Raw genomic sequence first — 12,639 nt, 5'->3', positions numbered from 1 at the left:
CAATATGTACAACAACCAAGAGGGAATAATAAGAGTGGCCGATCAAGAACGAAGTGCTCGTATTAAGAAGGGTGTAAGACAAGACTGTAGCCTTTCGCCCCTACTCTTCAATCTGTACATCGAGGAAGCAATGATGGAAATAAAAGAAAGGTTCAGGAGTGAAATTAAAATACAAGGTGAAAGGATATCAATGATACGATTCGCTGATGACATTGCTATCCTGAGTGAAAGTGAAGAAGAATTAAATGATCTCCTGAACGGAATGAACAGTCTAATGAGTACACAGTATGGTTTGAGAGTAAATCGGAGAAAGACGAAGGTAATGAGAAGTAGTAGAAATGAGAACAGCGAGAAACTTAACATCAGGATTGATGGTCACGAAGTCAATGAAGTTAAGGAACTCTGCTACCTAGGCAGTAAAATAACCAATGACGGACGGAGCAAGGAGGACATCAAAAGCAGACTCGCTATGGCAAAAAAGGCATTTCTGGGCAAGAGAAGTCTACTGATATCAAATACCGGCCTTAATTTGGGGAAGAAATTTCTGAGGATGTACGTCTGGAGTACAGCATTGTATGGTAGTGAAACATGGACTGTGGGGAAACCGGAACAGAAGAGAATCGAAGCATTTGAGATGTGGTGCTTTAGACGAATGTTGAAAATTAGGTGGACTGATAAGGTAAGGAATGAGGAGGTTCTATGCAGAATCAGAGAGGAAAGGAATATGTAGAAAACACTGATAAGGAGAAGGGACAGGATGATAGGACATCTGTTAAGATATGAGGGAATGACTTCCATGGTACTAGAGTGAGCTGTAGAGGCCAAAAACTGTAGAGGAAGACAAAGATTGGAATACGTCAAGCAAATAATTGAGGACGTAGGTTGTAAGTGCTACTCTGAGATGAAGAGGTCAGTAGACTGATGACCAAAGAAAAAAAAATTCCTTTGAACTCTCAGTGTTACAGTCCTTGCTTTTTCACCGAAAGCGGTTTTGACTTTTCTATGTTGAGCGAGCTCTCTACAAAGTCATTTCTTTTTCAATTTGTTCACATTTTTCATGCATCCATTTCGCCTTAGCTTCCCTGCACTTCCTATCTATTTCGTTTCTAAATGGCTTGTATTTCTTTATTCCTGAATTTTCCTGAACATTTTGTTCTTCATTCTTTTGTCGATCAACTGAAGTATTTCTTCTGTTACCTATGGTTTCTTTGCAGTTACATTCCTGTACCTATGTTTTTCTTTCCAGTTCCTGTGAGTGGCCATTTTAAAATGTCCATTCTTCTTCAACTCAACTGCCTGCTGAGCTATTCATCATCGCAGCATCTATAGCCTCAGAGAATTTCAAGCATACCTCTTCATTCCTTACTACTACCGTAACCCACTTCTTTGCTCATTCATTCTTCCTGACTATTCTCTTAAAACTTCAGCCTACTCCTCATCATTGAGAAATTGTGATCTAAGTCTGTATCTGCTTTTGAGATCGACTTACAATCTTGTGAATATACATTTAGTGCCTTTCATGCAGTAGTTTCTGTTTCCTACCGCGTCCTCATGCCGTTGTTAACAGTCGATTCTTCCGCCTTTTAGGTGCAGTTTCCCACTCTGAGAGCAAGAGAGTGCAATGAACCTCTGCCCATTCCTCCGTCCTCTTTGATAAGGTCGTTGGCAGACCAGGCTTTGCTCACCTACAGCACAACCTCAGCTAGAGTTTAAACTTGTCTTGGTGCACCGTCTAGTAGATGTCTGTTGATCCGCCTCCCTATTCGCCTCGCTATTCGGAGCCAGTACAGACGGAAGATACGTGTACCATACCGCCGGACTCTGCCCAATGTTTCTAAGCACAGAAGTGTTGAAAAGCGTAGAAGAGCGAGCGTTAAGGAACAATCTTGGCGCGTACATACAGTATACATCATACATCCAATAAAAGTTTACCACAAGCTGCGGAGGCAGTTACCAAACCAGGTTGTGGCGAGCATGAGAGACAAAGATGCGGACTGGGAGTTTATCTCAGATACAGCAATGAACTGATATTTGATATCATCACAGGTCAACTCCCTGTAGCAACTACATCAGAGCTGGCCGGTGTGGAGCTGTTCTAGGCGGAACCACGCGACCGCTACGGTCGCACTTTCGAATCCTGCCTCGGGCATGGATGTGTGTGATCTCCTTAGGTTAGTTAGGTTTAAGTAGTTCTATGTTCTAGGCGACTCATGACCTCAGATGTTAAGTCCCATAGTGCTCAGAGCCATCAGAACTACATCGGAGATATTCAGTACTCAGGGAGATTATCCGAAATTCCCGCCCTGTTGTTGTTGCTCATTGCGTCTCTGTGGCGCATAACTTCCACTTTCACAGATTAAGACGGAATACAGTACCCGCAGAACAAAATCTGAATCTGACTCAGTCTGTATAATCAGTCCAAATATTCCCACACAATGGTCTCTCATACATCAAAACTGTAAAAACAGTAACTATCAGATTCTGTCCCAATTGGAAGAGGGTCCTCTTTACAACCCACTTACGAGTGACGTTATGTCCATGTACCAGACACCATCAACGTTGCTAGAAGATTCAAGCGGTTTCTCAGACATACGTGCAATGTACTGAATATTCACTTGTCAGTCTTATTCCATTCAAATTTAATGATCCGTGTAAAGAGACTACGTGACGTACAAAGCACATCTCGTTAGCCGGTTTTGCATCGCGCAACTGTTTGTTCTGATTCGCCATGGCACTGCCTTGCCTGCTGACTAGGAAAATCTTAGACTTGTGATTTACTTAGACCAAGTCGCGTATTTTCACTTTAGTTGACATATCAAGCCAAGTCTTTCTCTTGTTTCAACACTGGCTGGACCGCTATAAATTTATGAAGACAAATTACACAACAGACAGATAATAAAATGTAGCATATTATAAATTTTATCCCCACATAATGGTATGAAACACTAGTGCCGAGAGTAGAGATGGAGAATTGCCGATTAAATTGTCAGTGCTAAAATGGAACGTACGATGGCTCTCAGATCATCGTCATAACTGTTCCAAGATGGTACTCCAGGCGGGTGTAAAACTGAATGTGCGCGACGGAAAATAATAAATGCTAAACTGATGATTTGGCCCTGTCTGACTACCCCCTGAAGCAGATGTTATGATGCCTTAATGCTCTTTTTTTACATATAAATTACAATCTAAACATAAATGAATGATGAAAGCAACTAATACTACTAAATGATAAACGTTTTTGTTCAATATATATTTTTATAGACTAAAATTAACCCTTCACGTACAATTTTCTATATTTCCTAACCAAAAATTATTAATCAGTTGTCCAACTCTGCCCCTTATTATGATTGCGCGGTCTAATATCACTAACACGAAACCACTGACATCATCTACGTACCAAACACTAGAAGACACTACTTTCAAAGACGATCTACGGTGGTGTGGAACCTCAGTGGAAATAAACTAATGTGATCACAGCTGCTTAGCTTTATAGCCCTAATAAGCCGAAGCAATTTGCAAAATCACCATATGTACTGCGTCTGGTGCGTCGATATGATGGTTCTCGTATTCGTCTGCGACGATGGAAGAACTCCAGCCTCAAACAAAGCCGGCTGGAGTAGCCGAACGGTTCTAGGCGCTACAGTTTGGAACCGCGCGACCGCAACGGTCACAGGTTCGAATCCTGCCTCGGGCATGGATGTGTGTGATGTCCTTAGGTTAGTTAGGTTTAAGTAGTTCTAAGTTCTAGGGGACTGATGACCACAGCAGTTAAGTTCCATAGTGCTCAGAGCCATTTGAACTATTTTAGCCCTCAAACAAAATCTTTCATACACTAGGACGACAGAAGGTGGTCCTCTGACTAATATTCTCTAATACTGTATTCTCTCTGTGTTCTACAGACGAGAAACGCAAACTCCCAGCCACAAGGACGGAGTTCAGATAACGTCTCAAAGTAAGTATAGGCAGAAGAAGTGCTCTCAATTACTGAACGCTGCGTACTGAACGACGACTTCCAACCCGGAGGTGAAGTTTAGAATCGTCTAGGTTAGCATCAGTACAGTGGCTAACTGTTCTAACTATAAACTCTCTTGAGAACAAAGACAGCAAGTCCGTCTGTACCAACAAAGCTGATACCGAGCGACCGTCACACAGGGATGCTCAAAATGGAAGACCTCGTCTCTCCATCACTGGCTTTCCAGAAAGGTTCGGCTCCCCACCCTCGTAACTCCGAAAACGAATTATATTGCCGAAACCACGAAATATTCTCCCTCTCTACAGATTCTTCCGAACGTCGGCCAACCATATTTTAGTCTTTCGTCGCCCAGCGCGTAAAATTTGCGAGAAGAAACCTATACTCGTACAATGATGGTACGCTTCTGAGAAAAATCCTTGGAAATAGCCCAGCCTGCATGGTTCCGAAGGTGTCGCTTCTTCATTCCTCTCACCTGTGTCCAAGATTACCAGATTTCCTGGTTATCCTTCCGGTCCTGCTACAATAGCGGCCGGCCGTCGCCCTGTTGTGCTCCAGAGCTCAGGTGCCACGGCGTCCGTCTAGCTACTTCCTGTTTTTAAGCAGGGCCAACACCTGTGCGGGCCTTCCACCCAGAACTTGAGTTCTGCCTGCTGTTTCATCTCCACTTCCATTCCAACCTCTACTAATATAGGCAACCATTCATTACGCCGTTCTGTTAATAAAGACACTCCGTCACCTTTCATGCAACAAGCGTTAACAATTATTTACAAGGCGTACGTGACAATATCAGCCTCCTTTAAGTATTCGTATATACGATGTACAACCTACGAGATGATACCTAATTGTGGTTGTAGTTCACGGCAAAGTATGTGGATGAGTGCTTGTAAGGTGCGAAATTATGGCCACCTTACACTGTGATGGTGTCAACAGAAGCGTGTGTACAAGCGGCAGACACAGTGGAGGCTATCGGTTCAAAATCAGTCCTCTTGAAGCCTCCAAGACCCAAACAGAACTCTTTCTTCAAGTGTTCTTTCTGAAGTGACGCTCTCTCATTCCCTCAAAATGTTCTCCTTGTTTTCTTTTTCCATTGCTTCCTCTCATTCTTTCGTGTGTTTCTTGTTCTCTAGCGAATTAGATTTACATTTACAAACTCATGAGTCGTACTGTCTTCTTGGCATCATTTAGTTCATCTGCCAAACAAAATCCGCTAGAAACATGTTGCTATCGTAATTCCTATGTTTAATCGCACATGAGTCTTGTCATAGGGAAGTTCCTTCTACAACGGCCAAGTTTTCACCGACACGCTATTTTCTAGTAGTTTCTTTGGAGAGTCGACTTGACAAATACCCATCGCCTTTTGAAGTCTTGGGCGATGTTTCTGATAAACGAGAAATGTTCCTTGTTGGACAGAAAAAGAGTAACTACTGAACTAGGTTTAACAGCGCCCTGAAATATGATATTCACAAACATATCGTGTGCCTTTCTTATAGTTATCTCAAGGGATGCAACATGTCATCGTGTATCGCAATTAATATAAATGGCCAAGATATAGTGTTATGTCCTCCAGTTATGGTAGCGTTAAAAGGGTCAGTTTATTTTGCGGGCAAAATTGTCATTTAAGTAGGAATAGATGAAGACATGTCTCTTCATATGAATACCTCTTTAATTTGTACATTTCTCCTATTTTCGCCCACTGAGAGAAAGATAGGCAGGACCATCATAGGAAAAAGCCTCCTGGTCATGGTGAGTTATCATTCCCATAGAGCTTTTGAACTACCTTGTGGAGTACATATCTCAAGGACAAATGATAGCTACGGATAAATAATATAATGTATTACGTCTTGTACAGGAAGAGATCTACGGAACTTTGTTACTCAATCAATAAAACTGTGTCTTTTTGTGTGAAAGCTATTATAATCCTACGTTCTGAAAAATTAAGGTTTATCTCATTCTCTAATTCCCAAGGCGTCCATTTCAGAAACTGTCTTACTCCTTTATTAAGATAACCTTCTGGACACAGTATACAGGTCCATATTTGCTAACAGAAGCAGAAACAATAGTGTATACATGTCTCCGGAAGCGAGCCGTTAGCGCGGTACTTGCTAATGTGAGGTCACGAACGGCCGTTGACTTCAGTATAATAAGGTGTTTCATTTTTCGCCCTCATAATTGGATGCAATACTGCTTTCTTCTCTGAAATGAATTAAAAGTTATTTCAGACACTTCCAAACCTCTTAAATCTTCACAATACTGTGAAATTTGCTGCTCTAGTTAACATGTCAACAGGAGTCCTGAAGACTTCACTTCTGAGATGTATCTAGACAAGAATGTCGAGAGGACTGATGTCAGACGACTTTGGGGGTTAATGTAAAAGTCCCACCAGAATGTAACCATTTTAGACCATACTGGCGAGTTAGATATCGTCTTACATTATCAGAAAATTATATTGTCAAGAAGACGTGTGCCGAGATAAAAGACAACAACTGCCAGTTCTTAGAAGAAGCGCTGGGAAACTCACTGAACATCACTTGTTACTTAGCAACCATTATAATCAGCGTATTGAACAAAACTATTAATGTGTTACAAGGCCAAGCAGGAATGCCTCTTTTCGTAAGAACAATACAAGCTCTTTTCTTTAGAGCAATATAAATGTTAAAGAAGGCCAAGCCTAAATGTATTTTTTCTTTAGAACCAACAAAATTTAAGGAATAAATTTTTACTCGAGCCTTACTGTAATCTGTAACCATTTTTCAAGGTTTTTGATGCCCCAGGCCGACGTCGAATCGTGGCACAAGAGAGTCAAAGCTAGACCTTAGGCACCAGTCCTCGGCCCAGACGAGACAAGTAAAGTAGTGGTGCAGCTACGACACACATAGAAATCTCTCTGAGACTATGCAACAACACAACAATAAACCTTTGGGCTATCTCAAGGATATCACACACAAGACAAATACAAATGAGGGCGAAGCAAAATTCAAAAATAATTAAACCATTAAAAATAGAGAATATTAAAACAAACTTAACAAATCCAAAAGTAGCCTTCACAAAATATCCCCCAAAAGCCACCAAGCGCCTTAAACATCGCTATATGAATGGTTCTGGTCTAACCAGGTAGTCTAGACAAATTTTAATCACAGTGCAACCAAAAACGTAGAAGGTGACGAAGTCTTCAAAGCATTCCACAGGATCTACCACTGGCAGTTCTGCAAGGTGACTGTGGCGCCTTAAAACACACGTTATGCTACTAAGTACAAATAGGGTGACTGCCACAAGGCAGAGCGAACCGTCTTCTTACTCCAACACTGTTGTAAGATAAGATCCTACTTACAGCTGAGCTCAGCCTTAAAATCAAAACACACGTCACAGTCATGAAATCTTAACTTAAAGCAGGACCCTGAAAGTTTCTTTTTTTTTTGAGGAAGGAACTCTAATTGGCAAACCAATTGCTCTATGGGAGCGAACTGAGCACGTGTTGACAGTTTGTTTCGTAAAGAACCAGTTGATCACTGTGCGGCCGTATGACGATTAATTTCAATTCACCCAAGGAGGCAGGCACCAAGCTGCTCAAACGCAACAAGCTACCAACGACAGTGACGGGTTTTTCGAGAGTTCTCACAAACGATACTTACCTTGGAGTAAGTGGCGGCAGTCTTGGGGCTCTGCTTCCAAACAGGGAACCCAAGGTAGACGCAGGCCTGATTCAGCCGGGGAAACCACTAACACCGGCAAGGATTCTGCGACAAGAGGCAAACCGTTCCGTCCGGCAAGGCCGGCTCGCAGCACTCCATCAGAAAACCGTCTGCGCCGGGAATACTGGCCACGCCGAAATGGTTCAATTGGCTCTGAGCACTAAGGGTCTGAGTTCATCAGTCCCCTAGAACTTAAAACTACTTAAACCTAACTAACCTAAGGACATCACACACATCCATGCCCGAGGCTGGATTCGAACCTGCTACCGTAGCGGACGCGCGGTTTCAGAATGAAGTGTCTAGAACCGCTCGGCCACTCCGGCCGGCCTGGCCATGCTCCCGAAGAAACAAGTACACTGGCCCTTGCACGTCTGCTCACGTCGACCGCTCAGCTTCGACCTATGTCAACCCATTGGTTCCCACTAGGGCTGCCGCGCGTCAAAACCGCGCGTCAGCGGCGTGATTGCCATGGAAACAGCGTCAGCGGCAAGGCGCAGCGGGCTCTGCGTCGCGTCGAACCGCTTCCGCTGCCGCGTGCCGCGCTCCAGGTGCGCGCCGCCAATCACAGAACGCCCTGAGCGTGAGGTCAGGTACGGAATCCCGGGCCACACGAACTTTCGCCGAACCGCTGGCGCGGACGCGGCGGCAGCTATGAAATACTTATCATCCGATTCCAAGGAAACTATATGGTAGAAAAATTTGATTCTTGGGCATGTTACAGTCTGATATCTTCTCTCGATAAAGGACCGAATTTCTTTTCGTTATTCGTCGTGGTTACTTGCTGTATCGCATTTACGTAAACCTTTACACGAAATTTTAATGAGCGTGCAGAGGTAAAAACGCATTGCGTGGACTTTGCGTACAGTTCATTTTAGGTACTACATTATTGCGTATTAAATTTAGTCAACATATCGAAATTGTTTTTAAAGCTGATAGCAGAACGATAGCTATCACCGTTATCGAGATATTGAATGATATGTCGGCGGACGGGCTATGCCGTGGCCACGCGCGGGTCGCTCGCGACGCGACCGATACTTCATCCTGCTCGTCGTAAACCATGTGGTTGTATCAACCGCAAATTTCGTAAACGGTTCAAGAAATCGAAACGCGTTTTTTTTGCAAATGATATCTTGTAAAAAGTCATGATAAATATCCAAAATCTGTTTATCTACCAAGATATGAAAGTAAACACAGTTTTTCAGAAGGGATAGATGAATTTTTTTAAACGGCACTTAATAGAATGTGGAATGAGAAGTTAAACCGAAACTAATTTGCTGTTATGTCATAAGATGTAATTTGCTAAGTATCTACAGCTATTGATTATTTCCTTTGGTAAGTAACAAACGTTTTTTTCTTTATCCACTGTACTCTATTGGTTCAAGATGCTTTTCGCCTTTTACTTTAAGGCATCTTTGGTGGAATCTAAAATGATTCAGTTTTGTTTTGATACGTGATACATGAAGATTATAAAACTGTTCACATCTTTTTTTACGTGAATAACTGATTACTTACAGTGAATCGAGTTTTTGGCGGACATCTGCGTTTCCCCTCACCTGGTCACATGCTGGAGGTTGAACTGAAACATATATTATGGAACGTAAGCACATTTTCGTGCCGGCCGGAGTGGCCGTGCGGTTCTAGGCGCTACAGTCTCGAACCGAGCGAGTGCTATGGTCGCAGGTTCGAATCCTGCCTCGGCCATGGATGTGTGTGATGTCCTTAGGTTTAATTAGTTCGAAGTTCTAGGCGACTGATGACCTCAGAAGTTAAGTCCCATAGTGCTCAGAGCCATTTGAACCACATTTTCGTGTTCGCTCTTTTTTCTTCTGTCAATAGCTGTAGACATTTTACCGAAAACACTGATTTGAAGTCGTAACTACAGTGTGTTCACCTCATGTCCCTTCCTGTTTGGTTTGTTTATGTGCATGTTGCCAACCTAAAGAATTATATGCTGAAAACTAATGTTTGTTTATTTCTGTTCTCCTTGTATCTGTATGTGTGTGTGGCTAGCCAGTGACAGTTATAGAAAGTTGAAAGTGAATGCAGTAGTTGTCAGACAGTGGTTGAAAGATTTGGTGTTCATCTAATTTCAGTTTTGGTTTAAATGTTTTGTGGAGGAGTGCATGGAAGAGTAAATTCACTGCTTACATTAGTAGATGAGATAGTAGAATAGAATTTCAACAGATGATTATTATCAGAATACTATCACCCAACACCTTTGTCCTCACTCTTTGACGCCTCATAATATGTCCTGTCAACTTACCCCTCTTGTAGTCAAAGTTGTGCCATAATTTCCTCTTCCTCCTCTATTTAATTCCGTTCCTCTTCTTTAGTTACACGATCCTCATATCTAATCTTCAGCATTCTTATTGATCACCACATTTTGAAAGCGTCCATTATCTTCTTGACAGAACTGTTCATCGCCCACGTTTCACTTACATACAAGGCTGCACTCCACACAAATACCACACTCCACACAAATACCTTTGTAAAATAGTACCCAGTCATTAGAATTTATATTCGATGTGATCAAATTTTCTTTTTCAGAACGCTTTTGTTGCTATCCACAGTCTTCATTTTATATCCTCTCTACTTCTGCCTTCTCAATCACTGCTTCCCTTTCAAGTCATTGAAATCTTAGAAATGCAGTTTGGTTTCTGCACAAGTTGTAGATAATCTTGTGGCCCTGTGTTTTATCGATGACATCTCCAGAGTTTCAAAGAATGTTTTAATTAAGATTGTAAAAACCTTTCTCTAAACATGCAAAAGCTTTAAATACAGTTTCGCAGTTCTGCAGTGTGTCTACTTAGCTAAGTGGTAGGATCAGTATTGCCTTGCGTGTTCAGACATCTCACAGGAATCTAACATTGTGCTTATTTTAGTTTGTACAACCCCTCCCCCTCTCCTCTCTACATATTTCTTCCACTTTCTAGCCTTCTCTCATATGCTTAGTTCTGGCTTTGCCAAATGAGTTCTAGACAGTTGCTTCTCCTTTGAGCAAAGTTTTCTTTGTTCTTTCTCATTTTCAGTCCCCTATGTTTTCCAAGAGCAAAATCGCATTGCAATTTTGGACTTTCTGTTAACGTCATGTTTAGACATTTCTATTTCCGATGGCCTACTTTATTTGCTACATTTTTATGTTTTTCCCTCGTGTCAAATTTAATATATCACATTTTATCTAACGATTTCTACTGTACCTTCTTCCCGTTCACATACTCTGCTGTATTCACCACTTCTTTTCTCAAAGATATCCATTCGTATTCTAGCGGATTCCTTCCTCTGTTTCTGTCAGTCGTTGCATTACGGTAACTTTAAGCTTATCGAAAAACTGTGGGTCTTGACTTATTCAAGTTCCGTTTCCTTAATCTGCTACCGTTTGCTGTCTCTTTAGTTGTAAACCGCAGCTCGTAATCAATAAATTATTGTAGGTTTGCGTCTGCACCAGGAAATGTCTTATAATTTAAAATCTGGTTTCGAAAACTTTGTTCCAAAAATATATTATTCTTTCATGATTCTTAAGCAAGGTACTGGCGATGATTACATTATACTCTGTGCGAAATTCTATCAGGTGGCGTCCACTTTCATCCCTTCCCCCAAGCCTTTGTGTTCTTACTGTTTTCCTGTACATGCTACCGTATCACATTTCAAATTTTTGTCTCGCTTAACCATCAGAATAATCTCTTTTGCCGTACATTGTTTCAATGTGTTAGGAGATAGTGAACAATCATGAACGGTAGTCATGAAATCTGTTTATGGTGAAATGAGAAAACATGAATAATGAAATATGTGAAAGAGTACATTGTACAGAAAATGAGAAATTGGTATGTCTTCACCCAACTTCGTCTTTCCTTCACTGAGGTGTAAGATATAGTTATTCAAACACACCGGTCGTTTCAGTGGGTCCCGCCCCGTACCACAGTGGCTGTCCGTCATTGGCTACCGCTAGCCTCTGCCGCTTCCAGATGGGAACGCAAATTCCGCGAGCCGCCGCGTCAAAGCAGAAAACGCTTGACGCTGCCGTTGCCGCACGACGCGCTGCCGCACTCTAGTGGGAACCGGCCTTCTCCTGGCCAGAGTCAGCCAACCAAAGATACTGTCATGAGCAAAGACTGTTTACAATTCACTGGGAGAGAGGGATCGACAACGGCGCACGTCTCAAAATTTTCCGCTGTCCAGTCATACATACACCACATTTTCCATGAAATGCCCGTGGGTGACGTCAATGTCCCGTTCCAATCGGTAATACAATTAAAGGGCCACTTTTTCGAAACTCCGTAATTACCTCCCATTGCGAAGCAGAAGTGTAGCTTTAACTCAACGGTGCCTACAAGCGTCCTCTGTAAAAGCGGATAAGCGTGGTGCCTTGCGACGCCTCTCGCTCGGCGTCGCTTCAAGAAACAAGCTGTCGACACACGAAAAAAAAATTAAAAAAGACCAGACCATAGCTCAAAAGCTAATGTGAGATGTACGATGAATGATGTCCCAATGATACCAAATTTCAACACACTTTTGCATAACGCTATTGTGGTGGGTACACATATCGATAATGTCGTTGAAAATCTGGAAGATTCATTAGATGTGGGCTAAAAATCTAAACAAAACTGATACACTAAAGTTTAATATTCTGCAACATTGGCCCAAAAATTAATATCAAACAAATGCATATCTTAGTATGAAATGGGACGCGAAATTAAAGCGTCACCCATCCACAAGGATCAGCTCAGTTTGATGGTAAATATAAGTTTAATTTATTGTTTTGTTTATGTATTTGTAATATTTTGTTATGTTTGTAAAATATTTAAAGTTTGTATTTTTGTTTTGTATGTTTCATGTTTGGAGAGAGCAGCGCAACTCGCGGAAACAGCATCTTCACTGCCGTAACCAGAAAGATAGTTGCTGGCCACTAGACATCGTACGTCAACGACCAAAGAGCAGCAGAAGATCCTGTGACGGGTTGTTGCGTCGAACCTCCAACAT

Source organism: Schistocerca piceifrons, chromosome 2 (assembly GCF_021461385.2).
Source record: "Schistocerca piceifrons isolate TAMUIC-IGC-003096 chromosome 2, iqSchPice1.1, whole genome shotgun sequence".
NCBI classification, from domain to species: Eukaryota; Metazoa; Arthropoda; class Insecta; order Orthoptera; family Acrididae; genus Schistocerca; species Schistocerca piceifrons.
The sequence above is the reverse complement of the archived record's forward strand: the minus strand, read 5'-3'. Positions refer to the sequence as shown.